This window comes from Triticum dicoccoides, chromosome 4A (assembly GCF_002162155.2).
Source record: "Triticum dicoccoides isolate Atlit2015 ecotype Zavitan chromosome 4A, WEW_v2.0, whole genome shotgun sequence".
Lineage (NCBI taxonomy): Eukaryota > Viridiplantae > Streptophyta > Magnoliopsida > Poales > Poaceae > Triticum > Triticum dicoccoides.
In genome coordinates this window covers 636,320,246-636,335,236 of record NC_041386.1, presented here as the reverse complement: position 1 = coordinate 636,335,236, position 14,991 = coordinate 636,320,246, and the positions used below count along the sequence as shown (strand labels likewise).

Below are 14,991 nucleotides of genomic sequence, written 5' to 3'. Positions count from 1 at the left end.
CGCACACGCGTGCGTGTGTGCGTGTGTTAATTATCTACATCAGATATGTATGATTGATGATTGGCAGTATGCATAACATGTACGTATTGTGAAATGCATGTCTGAACTGAAATAGGTAGACTTTTATTTTTTTTTAAATCCTAATTTGTTACTAGTAGCGTGGGTGTATAATAGAAGCGCTACTACTGTTTCTTTACTAGTAGCGTGGGTGTATAATAGAAGCGCTACTGATATGTCTGTTTAACAGTAGCGTGGGGTAAAACACACGCTACTGTTAAAAAATAGTTGTAGCGTCATAGCAGTAGCGTGGGAACCTATGCTACTGATAGTCTAAAAACCCACGCTACTGGTAGGGTTTTTCCTAATAGTGTCAGGAGCTTGGAGCTGTGCAAGCGTGCAAGATTTGTTTTGGACCCCAAAAGAGGACCGAGTCCACGTACGTCACGGCAACAAGTTGATTTGACCGGAAGGAAAATCCATCAGACGTGATACGGCGGTACATCGGAAAGCACACACAGGGCAAAGCAATAGCAGCATCCGGAGTTGAGCCAGGAGCCATCACGTGAAGACTAAAGCAATTTATTGGTTAAATTTGCTAGTGCTAGTATACGTGCTTGAAGTACTTGGGCATTGCGTGTAGAAGCTCGGTTATTTTTCAAGATCAGCCATGCAAAGAATCATGATGCCATCGGGCATCGGGTTTGAGGTGGAAAAGTTCAACGAAACTGGAACCTTGGGTTATGGCAGATACGGTTGAAAGATTGTGGGCACAACAAAGATGCTTGAAGGCGTTGCGAGAAATCATGTGAGCTAAGATGGAATTATCATGTGATGGATAGAAATTCACGGAAGATGATTTGGGAGCCTTGAAGCGTGTCGTTGCAGTCGAACAAGTTCGGCTGGGTCGGACTGAACAATCTGACGGATCGACGCAAGTCAGTTGGTACAGAAGACGTTGGTGGGATCGGCGACGACAACATAGGAGCGTGATGCTGATGTGACCGACTTCTGGGGCGTGGAAACACGTGGCGCAGGCCCCGAGGGCTTGTGTGGCTTCGACAAGACTATGAAGCGGGGTTGATTCAAGATGATGTACACACAGAGCTTGAAGTCGACGGGGCGTGAGGGTGGACTGATCATCTACCATGGAGTCATGTTGAAGGTGGAGCTGGAGTCTGGAGGACTTCACTCGGTGCTGATTGAGGAGTTACGGCATAAGTGCACAGAGAGTCGAAGCCTATTCAGCGGGAAAAGCGAGTGACATGCAGTTCGGACTGGAGCCCAGTGGTCTGATGGAAGCGTGAAACTCGTCATCGGTCGGTGTTGATCGGTGGTACTCTGCAATGGGGGTTGAGTGGTGTGGGTTCGCGACCCTTGAGACTCGACTGGAACAGCAGAGGCTCGACGCGGTAATAGCGGAGGCTCTGGTGGTCATACATGTGGTTAGACAACTGCGAATTTGACTCGGAATGACTACAAGCAATGGTGAAATTCTTTCAAGTTCCAGACAGGCGGTCAAGAAAGGAGCGGTGATGTTGAGTTCAGGTAACTCTTATGTGTGACATCCAATATGTGAGTTGTTCATTTTCACGCAGGTCAGTGATCAATGTGTGATGCGTTGAACAAAGCTCTGGAAGTTGGGAGCATACACTAGAGTAAAGAGGAACTTAATTTTGCTCGAGTGATGACAATGATTAAGAAAAGAAGGGACTACAAGTTGCAGGTGGAGTCATATTGAGTCTTTGGAGTAGCAGCGATACTCATAGGATAAACTCAAGTCCAATGTACATGGAAGTTTGATGCATTGACGAATTCAAGGTGGTGAAGAATATTCGCCAAGGTGAAGTTTGTTAGAGTTATGTTGAATATTGTGTACAAGGTAGGTTACAGTTGGACTTGTAGTTGTATTGTCTTTACATAGGATATGTAGTCTTGTCCAAGTAGGACACTTATATCCTAGGCCTTTCATATATAGCGGGGATAGACACACGATATAACCTATGCCAACATAATAGCACCGGAACGCAGGGGAAGCCGGTGGCATGTGCCGGTGTCCAGGACGACCGGGTGCGGTATTGTAATGGTGTCATGGAAAGGAGCGCCCATAATCAAGCCCCGGGATGTAACTATATCAACGAACCTCGTTAACAAATCTCGGCAGCGTTCATCAAACTATTTACTTAATCCTTTTTTCATTCTACTTGGATCAGAGGAATATGCGATGATGCAGCTTTTAAGCTATTTGTACACTGGAAAGTTGACAACAACTGAGCCTACTCTTTTGCTCGACACCTGATGGCTGCCGACAAGTTTGAGATTTTTTCTTGCATGAGGCATTGCAGTCAGTTGCTTTCAAGCTTACCTATGACCACAGATTCTGCACTGCTCTACCTAGACCATCCATGCTCCATTTTAAAGGCCGATGAAGTTAGGCCTTTAACAGATACAGCCAAGGAATTCCTTGCCAACAAATACAATGATTTGGCTAAGTGAGTCATCTCAACTGGATGGGTCCACATTTTATTTTATTTTATTTATTGAGAAAAATGCGGACATTGTTGTCAAGCCATCTCTTTTTTTTAGGATCAATGCCGCTTTATTAATTAAACGTAGCTGGGGATCTCATCAGAGAGAACCTAGATAATAGACTCCGATGGACCAACCCACCAAACATTACAAACTTCATCACCTAATTCTATTTTGACTAATTTATCCGCGGCACCATTTGCTTCTCGCTTTGTCCATGTAACCTTCACCTGCAGAAACTGGTTAAGCATCTGCTTAATCTCTTCAACACTCGGCCCCAAGATGGAGAGGTCTTGTTTAGATTTATTGATCGCCGCGACGACTCCCAGGCAATCCAGCTCGACATGAAGATTCTGCACGTTAGCCTCACTAGCCAGCTGAATAGCACGTTTACAGGCTTCCACCTCCACCATCTCGGCACTGGGGGCCCGGTCGACGAAAGAGCAAGCAGCAGCCCGAAAGCCACCATGATGATCTCTGAGCACTACCCCCGCACCACCCTTGCCTCTGTCCTTGGAGAATGCTCCGTCAGCATTGGCTTTGATCCATCCCTCCTCCGGCGCCTCCCATTTTCTTCTCGCACCCGGTTCCCGGACCGGCGAGGGTTTATGATGGATGTTTCGCCATTCTTCAGTCAACCGCACCACCCGCTCCATTATTTCATGTGGTTCTTCGATCCGTTTTCCATCCCGGGCTTCATTGCGAGCTAGCCACAGCGCATAGACCGACTGGACCATTATCGACCTTTCCTCCTCTTCTGCTTGTTGGAACCACTCCAGGAGCCATCTCTACTCTTAATTGAGCAGTTGGTAGTCTTCGCCGGTCAATTTTCGTCCCACCAAAGACGGTTAATTTTCATCCTAGATCCCACCTCCCGCAACCCAGCGATTCTCCCCTTCCGCCCTCAAAACCGACAAAAAAAGGGTATACTACCACGAGGCCCGTTGTGAAACGCTATGGTTCATCGACAGAAAATCGTCCTAAAAAATCTACGACGTTAACCTACGAAGAAAGACCTACGCCCCGACCGCCGCCCGCGGGTCGCCCGCTCCCTCGCGCCCCTGTTGCTCCCTCCTCGACCCCGATCTGTATCGAGGGGACGAGGAGCTCCTGCCTCCCCGACGGCCGGCCTCCTCCTCGCCCCGCTGCTGCGTCTGGCGCCGCCACGGCCTCTGGAGCCAGGGAAGCCATGGCCTGAGCTCGGCCTCGAGGTCCCCGCCGCCGTCTCCTGCAGGCAGCTTCTGCCCCGCCGCCTCACCGCCCAAGCTCGCCGTCGCACCAACCTCGGCGCCGCGCCGCCGCCGGCTCTGGTCGCCTCCACCTCCGCTCCAGTGCTTAAGGATGGAGCATAGATTAAAATTGCGGGAGAAACAATTTCGCGGCGGCCTCTCCCAACAGCTATAGCGGCCGCCATAGCGGGCAATAGCGGCAAATAGCAGAAAATTTTCTGGTGGAGAGATGATTTCTAGAGGTTTTTGCTGATTTTTCTGCCATTTAGAGGGTTATGTCGATGTTTTCGCGGCAACAGCCATAGCTTAGCGGCGAGGCTCCCGGGCAGCTATAGCGCAGCTATTGCGGCTATTTCGCGGGCTATTTGAATCTATGGGATGGAGGAGAACGGCCTGGAGTTCGTGCTCGATCTGGTGGTCAGGTAAGCTCTTTTTGTCCGCCACCCCTCTATTGATTTTTACAAACCTTTCCTTGAAATCCGGCGCCCGCAGGTTCCCACTTCGGCAAGAGTTCGCCGATGACCTTAAGCACTCCGATCCGGTGCCGCTAAGGCTGCCACCCAGGGGGAGGCTGGCGCTCTTGGCACGGAGGATTCAATTGGTGAATCTGGCTGTGCCCTGAGGTTAATCGGGAGGCACCTGGATGGACGAAAAGGTGAGCCGTCTCGTCCCCGTGGTCTGATTGTATATTTAATTTGAGCGCATTTATAGACAGCTATTTAAGTTCAAGGACTCTTGATGGTGATTCGCCAAACAATATATTTAGTTAATTTGAAATCATGGGAGCAGGAATTTGGTTTCGGCGTGTTTCGGGTAGTTAGATGTCGTAAGGTGTTTAGAATTTCAGATAAGAGAAACGTTGCGAACCAGGCTGCATATCAGGAGTCCGTGGATTAAATGTTTTGACAAACCAGTTCATAATTTCCTGAGAAAACACTACTATCTGCAACACACTACCGGACAGAACTCTGTGCGCTTCACGGATGAGCACACTGGAGCAATCGATAAGGAAGTTTGCCGAGGAACCGACGAATAGTATGATTAAACCAGAAATAGGAACAAGTTTCGATTTGTTGGGCGAGGCATACGACTTCTACAACCTGTAGTCATGGGAAGTTGGATTCGGTATTAGATATGCAGAAGATAGAGTGCAGTTGTTCACTAAGTTCTGTGGTACGAGATACTATATGTGGGTTTCTTTTTTTTTTTTTTGCAGTTTTGGTTTGGAAAAAGGCATCATGGAGTGAGCTGATGTGCCATCACTTTTTTTTGAATTTTTTCAGGGAAAGCCTAAGGCTGAGAAAAGCCGATCATGCATGTACGAGTGTCCCGCGCTGATCAGGTTGCTACATGCAGCTAATAAATAGTTGGTTCATAACTAAGCACATAAAGAATCACAACCATTTGATGTTCGTTACACCCAGGGAGAAGGTTCATTGGCACATAGACTTCTGTGTTAACAGGGCGACAACGTCAAGGATGGCATCTGCGAGAACTCTTTTGTGTTAGATAAACTGATGATTATGTCTGGATCTCCGGGGGCAGACACTATCATACTGAAGCTCAGCCGGACCACGACTGTCAACAGGGTCACCGTATTCTTTGAGGAACACAAACAATCCAGGTATGTATTGCTAACTTTTCTGAACTTTTACATGCTTCAGGCTCACTCCTTGACAACACTTAGCTATCATAAGGATGAGGACGGAGCACAACTCTCTCAATTCCCAAAATGAGGTGGACAACACTTAGCTTACATGTTCTTTGAGGACGGAGGAAGTTTCGCCTTGAACACAACTTTTATCTGCTCTGAAAGAGTTACATATTTTGAAGTTTTTGCAACTCAGCCTGAAAGAGTTGGGTAACCAAACTCAAAATGAGGTGGACAGTGCTCAGCGTGCAGTCACATTGAGTATTAGTTTCATGGGTTAATTTAGCACTGCGTATTATTAATTGTGTGTCTATTTTTGTTTCTCTCCAGCAAGCATGACAATAACAAGTTTATATCCATCAGTTTCTTAGTACCCTGTTGGTTTCAGTATTAAATGGCCACAACACTTTCCTATTTTGTTTGAGTTTTCATGTGCTACTCTATTAGGAATAACAACTAAAAACAATGAACGTTTGATTTGATTTCCTTCCCAACACAAGCAACAAATCTATAATACCTAAATAGTTCATCCCCACTATCTTATTTCTCTTAACATGCAAACTATCCACATCACTAATAACATGCAACCATCCATCTTACTACACCTCAGCAGTCTAGCCACATCATCAGCTATAGTGCTACATGAGCAACTTTTTCCCGTGCATGAAGTCAGGTCGTGCCTTCCGTTACCAGTGTGTAAATTGAGCCCTTTCGTTTCATCTTCAGGTGGTAAACTATGCAACCCATCGACTCCTCTCTCTCTCTCTTTAATAAAATAGAAAAAAACGATTGAACCCTCAACCGGTCGAGCCCTTATCTTTTCCCTTATATATTCGTTCGGCACACACGCGAGGGCAAGCAAACGCCTCCAGCCGCGAGTGAGTGTCATCAACGATCGCGCTGCCTGGCCGGGCGTTCCGGTGACGGGAGGGATTCAATTCCCGCATGTTATCTCTGATGCATATGTGCAGGTATATAGCCAAGGTGGATAATACACATGTGGCTTCTCCTGCACAACGTCGGTCCGGCTCTCCTCCATGGCACTCCGGGATTTTCTCGGGCGTGCCTCCCCTTACCGGTGCAGTGCCCTGGTCCTCCCCTTCCTTCTATGTTTCTATTCCGGCCAAGGTCGATCCGGCGTCGTTCCTCCACCAGTCCTCTACCCCGCCCTAGCCAGCTGAAGCCTCTCCGTGCGTCCATACCGACGTCGCCTACCTCCCCCGGTCATCTGTACCAGCCAAGGCGGCCACACAACCAATCCCAGCCAAGCAGGCAGCACAACTAGCAGAAACCATATCGGAAGTAGCGCTCCTCCTATAGACGTTTCTGCTACACACTCTAGCTAAGTTGTGGAATTTTTTCCTTTGCAATTTTGAGATACTGAAGTGTTGCACAATGAAGTGTCCTTCATGCGTAATCAAGATCTGATCGTGCATAAGAAGATTGGTTCATTAATGACAAGTTTCTTTCCGATTCTTATAGTCCCTATATTCCTCTTTGACATAGGATGTAGATCCATCATCTTTATTTTCTGTTTTTTATGGCTCTATGCAGCTCAATCTCTTGATGAGCCTCAGCCCTCACACCATCAGCAATCCGACAAACCTTACTTCTACTACCCCACGGAGGTAAGCACTGAGATTTCTTCTTGCCCCATTCCTCATTCTTCCGCAGAGATTAACACTATACTTTGTATGATGAGATGATCCTTTCAAGAATTTTACGGTTAATATAGTCACTTTGTGATTATCTCTATTCTGTAATCTAGATGTTCTAGCAATTACCATGGTTTGCTCCTTTATGCCTACAGGTATACAAAACATTCTAGGCATTCTTTTATATTTTACCCAAATCATTATGATCTCACACAACATTGATGGCCGACAACCTTCTCTGCTTTTGAATTGGTATGAATGATGGAAATTTTAATTTCCAAATACGTAGTGCATTTAACATCGCTTTGGTTATATCATCATAGAATATAGTCACAGGCCCGAGAGAAGACATAAGAAGTGGGCGGCTTAAATATGGATGGCATAAAAGTTAGCATATGTAGTGTGTGTTTCTGACAAATTTTCGTTCCTGTCAATTTTTCATTGAATTTGTAAGTACGTGCTAAAAATCGTATAGAAATGATTCAGCCTTCAATACCTTTTAAACTATGATAACTTATCCATGCATCCAAGTGAGATAGACAAACTGACTCCTAATGAAAAGGGAACTGAGACCTTACATGAGTGGCCCAGTTATATAAAGAAAACATGAAACATCAAGGTATACATTGCTGTCTGGGCATTCTCTTATAATATTCCCATATCAATATGATCTCACACCCTTTGATTAGGATCGCACATATGACATATGACTGACAGGTTAAGATTTATTTTCTCGACTCCTGAATCGACCTAATGTTTATCATTGCAAAACTTCAGTCACTTTTAGGATGACACTTGACTTATCCACCAGAGTAATTCCATGGATTATATATTTCTATTCGGAGTCCATTGCCAGCCTTAAATTCCACCGACACTGCTACGTTCAGGGAATAACAGCATGAGAAAAACTAAGTGCAACCATACTATACAAAACTGTACAGATGGGAGATGCTCCCTCAATCCATCCTTACCGTTTATACTATGATAATCCAACTATACACTTTGGTTTTTCTGAAATGAGTCTGGCATATGCATGCATGGGTATAGACCCACCATGCATTCTATTATGATACTTATATGTAATGGATATTTTGAAACTATACAACATACTTACGTACAGTAAATTATATTATTTTCGATTCCAGTTTGTCATTTCATTACCAATGTTCATATTCCTACAAAAGGAAAAAAATAAGTCTCACTTAAATATTTTGCAACCAATTCCCGCGGCAACCGCGGGGTATCATCTAGTATAATAAATGTCTCGCATCCTTGACTCCAGCAAAAAAATCATTGACTGACATAATGGATCTGTCTATTAATCAAGATTGTATTACTAAACCTACAGATTGATTTTTTTTTCTCCCCAGTTCTGCTCGGTTGGATTGTCAGTTCATGTACTCTGGTAAATCATTATGGAAACTTTGATTATAAGAAACTAATTTGTGTTCCTGTGGGTTTGTCTATGCTCCTTTGTCGTTGATGTGCCTATGTTACTGTAATTATTTAGTTCCTCCGCTTCTAGGATGATCTCGGGTTTAGTAGTGATATAAAAAAGTTGTACATTTCTGCGTTTCCTCTGCTATTGTGTTGTTTCATCACTTTCTGCTCCTTATGGGCTGCCACTCTTTGACACCCTTTTTGTGCTCAAACATTTTTCGATGTCCCTTGCAGGATCCAAATGAGCTTGGTTACGTACTAAATTATTGTTGAGGATCTCAGGTAATCGTTGCAGTTGAAGATTACGCCCCTGATCATCATTCTCATTTTCAAACTTGCCATTTATCAGAGGTGATTTCTCTTGCCCCTTTCATCGGTTAATTCCGTTTGTTTGGTGGACTGATTCACCACTTGAGTGGATCACTGAGGACTTCTACAATGGGCTGTGTTCTTCTTACATATGTAGGATTTGGATGGGGTGCATTCATGCATTATATTGGAGCAAGGACCTGCCGAGGAGGGGGATACCATGGGGAGGCGAACCTGGTAAAATAGGGGTGGAAAGTATACTATAGGTATGTTAGCCGTGGCAAGGAATTGGTGGATTGTTTTCCATTCAGTTGTGTTCAACACTGAAAAATGGTATATCATTTTTTGTCCTTTCCAAATTAAAATATCAATCCGTAATTTTTTTGTCATTCACAAATTAAATTATCAGTGTAGAAGTCTATTTGAGCATTCATTTCCTATCCTTTTATAAACTAGAAGGCCACGCTAGGTTTCTTAGTGTAGTATTTGGAATGTTTGACCCTGAACTGGCCCTCTGTTCCAACTAACAAAAAAATGACCCTTTGTTGTGATTTTATTTTTGTATGTAAAATTATATTTGTAAAATTTTGTATTCGGTCTGCCATTTGACAATGAATTAGGGCTGCATTTTAGATTAGAACCATGAAGTAACTATGATGTGCACCGCTTGAAACCAGAGTGAGTCTAATGAAAGACGGGCATTTGATCATGTTCTATTTAATTATCGTTTCGTTCGTTTCGTCGTTCCATCCCTCCCTGAACTAACCTTACCCACAACTCTTACCTTTTCATTTCATTTTATCAAGGAAAGACTGTGGGGTTTGTGTATCCTTATCCAGGACATTGTGAAGGCTTCTGATGCAGTTTACAAGAAGCAATTGGTGAGCTAATTCAGAGGTTAGGCAACGCTTGTCATGATTTTTTATTTCTGAAGCCACATTAGCAAGCATCATAAATATAACTAAATGTTTGCTGGCTTCCATAACTGCCTACATCAACGTAATCTTCCACACTGAAAACACTCATTTGAGATTTGCAAGAAGCCTGGATACTACTTACTGTTGATGCATTAACATTGCATCCTTCAGAATTAGCAAGCAGGGCATAATGTTAGGTGTCTGTTTGCGGAATTACTGAAAATAATTGGTCTATTTAATCCATGAGAAATAGGAAGATTCTTGTAAACTGCAGTGTGCTACTTGCTATACTGGCTAAGCTACATGAGTTACTCTTTAGCGACATTTCATATCGGCAGTGTGCTACTTGCTATACTGGCTAAGCTTAATTTTCTTCTTCCTGTGAACATGTAGATAAGTGAAATGATAATAAGAAGGTTAAATAATGTTGTTCAATCTTTCCGTCAAGCAACCTGTTTGGCCCCAAATGTCCGCACCGACGCGGTGACGCCCGTGGGCGCCACCGTTCCTTCCTGAAGGGCATCGGGTATTCCCCTTCCCCATGCCCGTCCGCGTACCGGGGGAAACCCTAGGACTTGTCCGGGCAGTAGCGTCATTGTTGTCGTGTTCCTTCTTAAAGGTGTTGCTTGGCATGCGGAGGTTCAAGGTGCTAGGAGCGAGGTGGTAAATCTCCGGTGGGCTCAACGGTTGCGGGTCATCATCATTTTCGTCGATCCGACGTTGTCGACATTATTTTCTCTCTTTTTTCTTTTTTTTTCTTTTGGGCATGCTTGTGCTGTTTGCCCCAGCATTGGACTCTTGGTTGTATTGGGTTGTTGCTATATCTATATAGCGGGGCGAAAGCCTATTTCGTAAGATTCTTTCATGAATTCAAGACTTGGCAAACCACTCCCATTACAAGGTTCCATAACACATGCTGGATTTGTATGTCAAGATATCTGAAGGGCAAAAACTTAGTACATTTATTCTGTTTTTTTAATAAATCTCCCTTTTGGAATGAGCTACAACTACTAATGAGTTATTATTCTCATATCTGTAAGAACACATTTCTATATATGGCTTCTATTAGGGCGACTTGATTGAGTACCGGCGAATTACCTTCAAAATGATTAAAGGAATGCAAAGATGGGCCTTCTTGAGTTTTGACCACGCCTAATAATACTTATGAATTATGGCTACTCTCCATGCAGTTTGGTACGGTTATTTCACCAACTAGCCCACTACTATGTGCTGGAAGTTATATTGTTACTTCATAGAGGCTACCCATTCTAAACTTATTCTCTTTGACTGTGTTGTCAGATTAGTACATCCAATGGAACCTGACATTAATAATAAATTCCCTACAATGACAGTGTGCTTTATATGAAAAGGGTTGAATATAATTACCAAAGTTTGATGGACGTGGCATGCCAGTCATGCATATGGAGCACAAATGCAAATGTTCGTATTGTATTGACGATGCTCCCTTTTGAAATTAACATGCTTTGCCAATTATTTTGGACATGATGTATTAGCTTATTATTTGTCAGCCTATAGGTTTTATGTGAGTGAAAACTAAATATCACAGTTCTCAGACTGTTCTTGCCAACCCCTCCATATCAACTAGGTATGCAATGCATTATACTCCCTCCGTTCCTAAATATTTGTCTTTTTAGAGATTTCAACAAGTGACTACATACGGAGCAAAATAAGTGAATCTACACTCTAAAATATGTGTATATACATCCGTATGTGGTAGTCCATTTGAAATCTCTAAAAAGATAAATATTTAGGAACAGAGGGAGTATAAAATTATTTTTGTTGTTTTTCCTTGTCTGTATTTTTAATTATGGTTATTACTTTCTGGAATAATCAACAGTTTAATCTATACTATTAAAGGGGAGCATGTAGGTCGTTTTGTCTCTGGGAGGGTGAGGCGCAGCCTCGCGAATGAGTGGAGAAGACAGTGTGCTCTGGGCCTCCTCCAAGCCCGCCGGTGACTTGTCGATTTATTGCTCTTCCCTTACAAGGTATGATATTCTTCTTCCCTTCGTATGTGTCCTCTTGTAAACATGCAGTTCTTGATTTGGTTGACGAAAGTAGTCTAGGATTTGACTAATTCTCTTCGAAAATGGATTATATTAGTTTGGTTAGGTAAATATCTTCCCTGACAAGATCAGATCAATTTCCCCACCCTGTGATATTTGTTTGATTTCTTGAATTTAGCCAAGCGCCTTTGCCATGTGCCCCTAATTCCCCATCATTCTTTTTGTCACAGCTTGTCAGAAGTTGAAATTCCTTTCGGCATAGATCCCAGCACCTTGGTAATACTTGAATATGTCCTTGCATCTTCAGTAAATCAAGCACTAGATTCACTAAATCTATTCAAGAGTTAAAATACTTTGTTTTTATATTTTTCAGTGAGATTTCTTAGCTGCTCGATCGCCTGATTTTATGTACTTTTTTTCAATAATATGAAACAATCTTTTTTATAACTTATTATAACCGTGATTGGGAGTATCCTGCCCCTGCGTATGTACTCTTAGTGATCCTGTAGGGTTGGGATGTTATGTTGCGTATGTCTTTTGCTGCAGTATTTCCTAATGGTAACATGTATGGTTCCAAATGCCTAATTTCATATGTAATAGTTTTCCACACAATTGTGTAACGCAATCAAGTTTCTGGTTGCAGCATCTTGGAACATTAATTTTAAGGAACAAAATCCTCCATGTTTTGTCTTTAACTAATGGATAATAACAATGGAAATGCTCCGTTAGACGACCCATCATTTGATAGATAGCACCTGCATAAAAAGGCGTCCAGGTGTTATCTAGAATCCTAGATAGAAACTGCATAAAAAGGCGTTCAGGTGTTATCTATCGTTTGTAATGGAGTGCATGATAAAGTTGTTCTATATTTTTAAACAACTTCCTTTTATTTTGTGTATCAGCTGAGTTAGTCTACGTCGTTGAATTGCATTTTTTATCTAAATATACATTGCAAGTAAAGTAAAGTTCAATTTTCTACACATGAAATCTGACATGTATTATGTTATATATGCACCAAGTAATTCTTTTAAAGCCCGTGGCAACGCACGGGCGTTATACTAGTAATATCTAATTACTCAAGTCATGGCTGTCTCATTTCAGGTTCAAAGATGAAATGACGAACATCCCTATTGCTGGTATCGAAGCCATCTTCGCAAGTAATGACCTACATGTGGAAGGTGAAAGTTGCATATGTGAATTCTCGCTTACTTCCATTTTTGTGCTTAAGTCATATGGACTTTGCGACACTGCAGGAGGTCCTAACATGCATCGATAATGACATAAACCATGAGCAACTAACAAAGCGTGTCTTCGAGGTACTTCTATACAAAGCTTACCCAGGATGCCAGCAAAGTCCTCTTGCAGCCGATGCGGCAAACCGTTGGCAATTTGCCGAGCGGGCTTACGAGTTAAAACTTCTAAAAGTGGTTGCATTTGATCGACCTTCCCCACAGGTTATAGTTTACTTGGATCTAAAGCGTGAGGAGTGCTCCAGACTCTTCCCGTCAGGATGGATATTCTCGCACTCATACTTTCTTGCAGGGCAGGAATTTCGTGTTGTGGCAGGTCGTGTGCTGGATGAGGAAAGTAACTTTTATAGCTTTGGCCTCTACGTTGAGCTCCACTGGATGCCGGGGTGCTCAAAGTGCGTCACATTGGACTGTGAGTTGGCCGCAAGGAGAAATCCTTCAGGGAAATTTGTTAGCCAGGTTAATAAGAAACTCGCCTTCCATGGTGATGCGTCACTTGGATGGGGCAATATCTTTGAGATGCCATGGTCAAGGTTCATTGCTAATAACAACCTCTTCATTGATGGTGTGCTGCATCTGAGAGCTGATTTGACGGTGGTCGTTCAACTGTTGCCAATGACAACCTCTTCATCAACGATTCAATGGCGCGCTGCATCTGAGAGCTGATTTCAGGGTGGTGCTGGGGCAGCCAAAACTACAAACTTAATGATTATTTGGATATCGGTTCAATGGGATTTCAGTTGTTGGCTGGGCATGTCGGCAGCATGGAGTTCTTTTTAGTCGCTCATATGCTTGTGCGGTCTCATTTTAGTTATTTTGGTGTCTGTTCTGGAAAACTTGGCTTGCCTGAATGATGTGAGGAGGCTCTTACTCGCAATGAGAAAGTCGGATACTCTTGTGATGCATTGGCACATTTTATCTGAACATATTTATTTCTTTGCAAAGGGTGAAAGTTCATCATTTTAGTTCTGGATTCACCATAACCATCTTCCCTACATGTGTATGTGTTATTTTTTGCTTTTGTAAAGTGGATTCGCCATCGGTGGCTCGGTTTCGACGATGAAGCCAGCAACTTGCTTCCTAGGATTATTGTGCACCGATGTTTCTGTATGTGTCGATGAATAAATATGTGTTTGATTCAAACTCAAATGGTGATAGACTAACGATTGTTTGGATAAGTTGTGGACTGATAAGTCTGGCTTGCTAACTGCACTTTCCATTGGCTGCTATATATTCGACAGACCGACGCGGATCAGTGAATCCTGAGCTAGCAGATGTACATCCTCCTGGCGGGCGGCGGCGAGGCTGAACCTCTGTCCTCCAGGAACGGCCGGGCCGAAGAGAGGCATGATCGATGTCAGAGGACACGCCCGAGCATGTCCCGCGCGCTCCCAAGGTAGCGCTCTCCCCACTGGTGCCGATCTAGATGTCGTTATCTTTTTTGAATTTCGGAACATTTTTGGAATTTGGAATTTGTTAACATTTTTAGACGTTAAAAGCAAAAAAAATGAAAGACAAAAGGGGAAAATAGGGGTGCCCCACGGCCCCACACATGGGTCGGCCCAAAGCGTGCGCTCGGGAGGAGGAGGGGCCACGTTGGCTCATTGATCGGCCACGTACTGCGGGGAAGAGAAGGTCTCGTATGTGGTGTCATGTTAGAGCATCTCCAACATTACCCATAAAGGCCAACATGGGTTACTCTTCATTTTCTCAGCCCAAAAAATGTCCCTAGCTCCAAGGCTAGCCCCCGGTTATCACCCTGATTTTTTATGCCTTACGGGATCTTTGATCTGCCAATCGATGGTTTATCTTTTTCTCTTTCATGTTCTCTCTTTTCCTTTCTCCATCCCGCCCTTCGAGCTATTGTTGCCCACTGATTGTCACAGTTGGTCAATGCACTCCTAGTGCCATGTACGTGGAGTGCTACAGGCGCTTTGCCGCCAGAGGGCTGTCAGTTGGTGACGCGGCCATGTTGTCGGTGGAGGAT

The 14,991-nt window shown here is 43.6% G+C and overlaps 1 long non-coding RNA gene and 1 pseudogene across 4 annotated transcripts; both read left to right on the top strand.

The window, feature by feature from the left end:
* LOC119283926 overlaps nt 1-13,670 on the top strand; it is a 105,104-nt pseudogene extending 91,434 nt beyond the window's left edge.
* LOC119287584 lies at nt 5,012-10,433 on the top strand. Of its 4 annotated transcripts, none has more exons than XR_005140890.1 (8): nt 5,012-5,097; nt 5,180-5,379; nt 5,453-5,492; nt 8,736-8,852; nt 8,968-9,076; nt 9,622-9,707; nt 10,121-10,253; nt 10,347-10,433. It is a non-coding gene; the product is annotated as an uncharacterized LOC119287584 (long non-coding RNA). The 4 variants fall into 4 exon arrangements; XR_005140891.1 differs by having other exon boundaries at nt 5,443-5,492; XR_005140888.1 differs by lacking the exon at nt 5,453-5,492.
* Nucleotides 13,671-14,991: the final 1,321 nt, after the last annotated feature.